The following is a 6,899-nucleotide window of genomic DNA, read 5'->3' as shown; positions in this document are numbered from 1 at the left end:
TAGAAAAGAAATATTTCATATTGGCACCTAGCTATGTGTGGAATGGTGCAAATGTTGAAGTAAATAATTATTTGTGGATTTTTATGGTCACGGAGTTGACTGGCTTATAAGGTTTTTTTTGTTCTGCATGGTTGGGAAATGATTCTGTTTTGTGAGTTTAAAAATCCCAAAATTTCATTTTGTTACACTTTGGAATCCAGTAAATGGAACTACAGAAAGCGTCAGTAAAATTGTCACATATTAGATTGATGCAACAGCCCATTTTGTGGAACACCCATTTTGTCAGAATTGGTCCAATTAGCCCTAGTAGGAAATCATCCTTCAGAAATATGGAATAATTTACCTTTTACTTTGAGTTACTGTTTACCAATGAACCACAGCTGAGAAAATCAGAAGAATTATTTTCTCCCTCTTTCTCACATTTTCTGATTGGACTCAAAATGGTGAAGTGTTACTTTGAGTGTTTTTATCATGTTGAGTGAGAAAGATGCCTTTGCTATTATGGCAGGGCCAAGAAATATCTGCTAAATCTTAGGACACTCCTATATTAAGCAGTGTGATACTGTAATGATAGGTGAATGTCATTTCAGCTAACAGAGCCACATGAGGCCTGAAAATCCACATTTTTCCAAATTCCAGAATAATTTGTTTATTATTAGTGGTGCTTACGTTGAGGAAAGTGTTCTGCCTCCTTCATTGTGAACAATATTTGATAACCATTTGTAACTTAATATTAATTCTGGAGTTTGACACTAATATTATGATTTCAGAAGCTGCTATTTAATTGTATTTAACTTCAGCATTTAACATTTTGGCAATTCTATAAATATCCTTTGTACAGCTCAATTTTGTAAGTAAATACCTATTTTTCTATTTTTGTCACACTGCAATATATTCATGCAGCACTTGAGATACACTTTTTTTTTTTTTGATCATTAAGATAATTTTTCTTTCCACATTGATGGTACTTATTTCTAAATGTAGAAGTTCCACTTATTGCATTATCAGGTTTCATGACAATCTCATATTCAAATCAGAGCACATATCCCCTCTGAAAAAATACAGATCTTTTAGGATATCATGGATACACTTCTGAACATGTTGAAACTCAAAACATATTTGAAACTTAGAATATATTTCCGTGTCTTTTAGAATAGGTATGTGAATGCAGTCATCTAAATATTATCTGGTTCCCAGTCACAACTGTGGACTTCTATACTGCAGAGATTACATTTTCTTTAAGAGATTTATTTTTGCTCTCATTGCATGTTTCTGGTGATTTTTTTGGAAGCTGTTTTAAGCCTACAGTGGTGTTACACTTGCTGTTTCCTTCTGCCGTAGACCATAACACCATATTAAAATAGGCCTGTTGTCTTCCAAATGTAGGGGATTCAAGGACAATGTAGGGGATTTTCTGTGCTTATCATCCTACTGTGTAGTTCTTCATCAAATAACTTTCTCTAAACAAATTAGATTACCTCCAGCATGTTATCCTTGCCTGCTCTGTTATATTCTTGAAAAAAGTACAGGTGGGCTTGTCAGACATAGATTTTCTCTTTATAAAACCAGCCTGAATGTTTTGTCTATCTCAGATTTTTCTCAGTGCTGTGTGATTTCAAGATTTTTCTTCTTTTTGAAGTCTAATGTCTAATCTTTTTTTTTTTTTTTTTTTTCCTACAGATTTGCTCAATACTGACCAGGCTATGTTAGTCTTCCTTTAGAGAATTACTTGGTTACACTCAACCAGAAATGCAACTCACGATTTCCTTTCAGCTCCAGAGGAACTTTTGGACTTGACTTTGGATGGATTCATGACTGAGTGCCATGTGGATAGTTTTAAGGACCCATTCCCTTACTGAAGGGCTGAAGACATTTTACCAAAGGTATTTAGCACTTCACACATTTGGGTTTTTATTCTGTTTGATGTCTAAATATTTACACATACAAGTTTAGGACACCGTCATGTTCCTCTGGTCTGAGGGCTATGCTCACATTAGGAGCTGGTGTGATGCAGTAGATTGGACCATTCCAAAGAAGTGGACCACGGTAAACATCCCTGCCCTACTCTGGCTGCAAACAGCTCTCCCCTTTATAGAGATATAATTTCCCATTTAAAGATATAAAATATCTTTATAGAGATACAATTTCCCATTTAAAAGACTATTTTGGGGGATTAATCTCCTAGAGTAACCCATTCAGTGACTATTGCTGAGCAGTTTGGCATTACAGGGGACTATTCTGACATATTATATGAAGTTCCAGTTACACAGTGCATGAAAGTATGCATTTTGCTTTTAGCTGGTGAGTAGTGTGGTTCAAATCAATGAATTATTGGATCCTTAAAATTGCTCAAACATTCAAGAGCTTTGCTGACTCCCAGACTATGTAAACAGTGTGCATCTTAACAGGGAACTCAAATCAGATCTCAGTTTCATGCCTTATAAATTACACTGACTACATCTATAAATAAAATTTACTGAGCTGCTGTTTAATATAATGGCCTTATGTATTAATCTTCTGAAGCATTCATGTGCTTATTTTTGTGGTACAATTATTATTCAGGTTTCTTTGCCTACATTAGTGCATTGCTGGGAGTGAGAGGTTGTGTTTCCTTAAGTACCACATATTAAATTGCAACGATACTTTTTGAAGACAGAGAAAAATAGCTTTGTGTGCTGCATCCAAGAGAGTAAAAATAAAGTACATCAGACAGAATGTATTCAGAATTCTGAAACATATACGCAGTCTCTTAACTGGATTGCAGGGATATTTGGCAGAGAATGAAATCCTACAGGTTTCCACAATTAAGTCCTACCCAGTAGATGGCATCCATACACCAAGACTTGAGACTATGCTCAAAGTACAGTGCAGTGAAGATTTTTTTCAATGTTTTATTTATGAAAGAAAATTAACTTTGAATCTTTGTGTTTTGCCTCAAGCAATATAAGTAGTAAACATGATTTTCACACCAATAGGTAACAAATAGTTTTCTTAACAAATTAGATGAACCCTGATGTCTGGTTTCAGATTACTTTAGACTGATGTGTGTATAATACATTTCCCTTACATACAAAATCTTTTTGGTTTATAAAGGATAAAGTGAAAATGACTGGAGATATACTGTGAAGCATGAATTATCTTTTGCACAACATTTTGTTTTTTAAGACCTTTTTTTTAATGCATGTATAAACCATTCCAATTTTTGTCTGCCTGGTTCTTCATAGAGGTGTTTTGCTTTCATGTATCAGCTTCCTTGATATTATCACAATATATTTTACAGACGTTGCTTAATTGAAGCTCTCATGAAGTACCCCTGTGAGGCATTGCCAATCTGTAGTGATATATATCTATACTCATTCTATAGTGGGGAAACAAGGTATTGAAAGAAGAGTGACTTAGTATATCAGTGCCAGAGTAAGGAATGAAGCTCAGAATAAGTGACTTCTGCTTCCCTGCCCTGTCCATTAGAGATGTTCTTCACAAGTATCCACAGCTGCCCTTACACATCTGACAGCATTACAACACAGCAAGTATAATTGCACTTGTCTTGATAGATCTGAAGTTTCTTACAGTCTTTTGTATATGGAAATGTAGAGGGAAACAGGTTGGTGAGGATGCTCTGGAGATCCTTTGGGACTGTATATCTTTTACATTGTGTTACGTGATTAGGGATGGTTGGATTCCAATCCTGCATTTTTGACTTAACTGAAGAGACATCCTGGTTGCATTTACCGAGGGTTTGGAGTGAACTGAATACAAATGATCAAAAACTTGTGACCATTTGATTTCCTTTACAACTCCTTTCCAATTCCTTTTTTGTTAAATATCACTTTCTTGAATTTTCCATGGAAATTTTCTAAAAGTCAGTGTTTGTTTATGAAAGATGTTGTTCAATCCCTGAATCTGTCTTCAGAGTAATTTTGAAAAACCTTATTCCTTTGTACTTTGTACTATTTGCACAAATAATCCAAATCCCACTGTGTTGGCAATGAATTCCACTCTGGAAGATTTCTGATGACAGCAAACATGGGATGTGTTAAATTGCCTACTGAGGCACTGACCTTTCTCCTCTGGTGACAGAGAAATCCTTCATTAGGCTTTCACCTGAATTTTAGACAGCTAAAATTAGGGGAAATTAAACTATCCTTAAGAGGTTCATCTTCATGTATTATTAACAACAGGTTCTCTTAGACTGGGTATTTTATCACATTGAATCTTATCTTCTTTCTGAATGAAAACTTTGTGAGCTGGTGTACAATTACCTAATATTTTCTTTCAGGGGGTCAGCTGGCTTAAGGTCTCTGGACACTATGCTGGGATCTTGCACATTACCTCCAGAGACATCAGGGAATTAATGTCATGTCTAGGTTGTTTTGTTTCCCTGGATACCGTTATTTAACACTGATTTCTGCTTTAGTCTAAGGAAATTGGAAAGCTTGATATTTGGTATAACTGGCAGTCAGGCAAGGTACAAAATTACTGTATATCTCTTTTAATATTTGGGAAAATAGTAAGGTTTTTCATTTTCAATTTAACCCTACCATTCTTTATGCTCTGTGCACTGTCTTCAGGGCATGATTCCTAACACAAAATATTTTTAAGCATCAAGATTAGAACACCTTCTCTTCCTGGTAAGATTTAAAGGAACTTTCTAGTAATTCTATTCCATGGCTGTGTCTTTGTGAAAAATTGAATGTATTACACAAAAGATGACTATTGAATTTGTAACAAATTTAGCCTCCTTATGAAACATTATGTTTGAGACCTTGACTTAATGAAATTCTTTAACAATACATATCAGTCAGCACCAGTTCTGCCTCTATTACATTCAAACAGATATGTTTCAAAAAATCCTCTACTTTTTCAAGTGAAATTTCCCTGTGACTAAGTGGTGACTGAAGGTGAATTTTCTTTTTAAAGTTTGAACAAAAACTGTGAAATCTTTTGTGACTTATATCCCCAAAATGAGATTTTCCCTACAGAAAAATTATTGTATTTTTTTTTCTCCTTATAAGTAAAAAATGGATAAAGTTTGAGATTTGAAGTTTACTTTAACTTGTCAACTGAACTATTCCCTGATGAGAAGTAAGTGGTTTGGTGACTAGTTAAGAACTGACATGAAGAAAGGTAACCATGGCATGTTTAAAATTAGCAGATTTAGAATATATTTTGAATGTGCATATTTCAGTTTTGACCACTCTTGGTATCACTATTGGTGGTGACTTCATCTTGACCAATAAACCTCCTGGGCCTGGTCCATATTCCTAAATTATTAGCTGTAAATGACTCAGATTAGCCAGGGTTCAGACATGGAGCCCTGACAGAGCAAAGGATTGCAAATCTCATCCTATCTCATGAAGCTCTTTCAAACAATAGAGTTAAAATTTAGAACTGAGCATTCATTATTGGAGGAGGTGAATTTTGCCTCCTGAGGCCTGAATCATGGACTTCTGGGGCTCAAGACTTGAATGTGAATTATTGAGAGCTGGAAGAATCCCCTCTGAATCAGAGACAGAAGAAGCTGGGTCAAATATCCAGAGGCTGAACCCACAATTTGTTGCCAAATATATTGAAACAAACTGTGTTCAGTGATTCACTGCTAAACATGTAGGTAAAATTATTTAAGCATTTTTTATCTGAAATATAATTACTTCTAGAAATGTTGACCTTTACATGTCATGAATAGGGTTCTGACAAGTTTTGTATATTTCCAAAATTAGGTTCTGCAAAAAGAAAGGCTAAAAGAATGGTAGAACAACAGAATAATAATAGATACCTCTCCAACTTGTTAACTTTGCAAAGGAATATTATTTTTAATGCCATTACCTCATTGTGTTAGAAGCAAATGACAAAACCTGTGTTAGTGAAGAAAAACAGAAGCCTGATATTGATTATGAATGGTCTTCCACCTAGCTCTGTGCAGACCTTGACACCTCCACATTTCCAGGGAACTTTGTGACGGTTTCCACAGTTGAGGTGCAAGGGGAAGAGGGAAAAATCTTCCTAGGAGCCAGCGTATGGAAGAAGCAGTACAAAGATGAGCAAACGTGTTCTTGAAAACATTTTGAGTATTGGTTTACTTTTGACAATGCAGTGTCAAATTTAAAGTGGTGCTGAGAGTCCTTGTCAAACAAACCTAGCCTAATACTACCATTACCATACATTCCTTACTGCCTTGGCAGAGTTTGTACAACTTTGAAGTTATCCATACAAATGACTGAGAGTCAAATTGCTGTGATGTGTTAAGATAAAGACAAATGTATTGAAGTGATACAAACACCTGGAGAATGTTCCCTTCCAGACCAGTTGTATTGTTTCTGATAGCCACAAGAAAAGCAGTCAAGCAGAGTTTGATATTTATAGCAAGCTCCCTGCAGGTGACTGGATTTCCGTTTGGGAATGACTGACTTCCTTGAGACATGGGAAACAACACATGCCACTTCTCAACCATTTTTTAAATGATGATCTCTTAAATTTCTTTCATTCAAATGTCCCAGTCTCTGCCCTTTGGGTCCCAAGTGTGTCTCAGATTAAGGGGACAGGCCACAGTAGTAAGTGTGCCTGTTGCTATGGTCTCTTTGGGGCTCTGGGTTACAGCCTGGCTCTCTCGTGTCCCACTTGGTGTTGCTACTCCTCAAAAATAGCTATTTGAGCAGGCAGCTGGGTCTGGCACGTGGGCTAATGGAATAGGTGAACCATGCTGTGGGTTTATGTGATGTACAGACCTAGCCATGGAGGATATCTGGTGGTCTGCTTATTAGTGAGCACTACCTTTGTATCTCTGCAAAAAATCTATTTTAACATAAAAATCTGCAGGTAAAAATATGTTGACAGCAGAATTTCAACATGAGCCATTAAAATGCACCTGAAGATGACCATCCTGCTGTTCGCTTTGAATC

The sequence above is a fragment of the Tyto alba genome, unplaced genomic scaffold, assembly GCF_018691265.1.
Source record: "Tyto alba isolate M040663 unplaced genomic scaffold, T.alba_DEE_v4.0 Super-Scaffold_2, whole genome shotgun sequence".
NCBI lineage: Eukaryota > Metazoa > Chordata > Aves > Strigiformes > Tytonidae > Tyto > Tyto alba.
Note: the sequence above shows the minus strand (reverse complement) of the source record.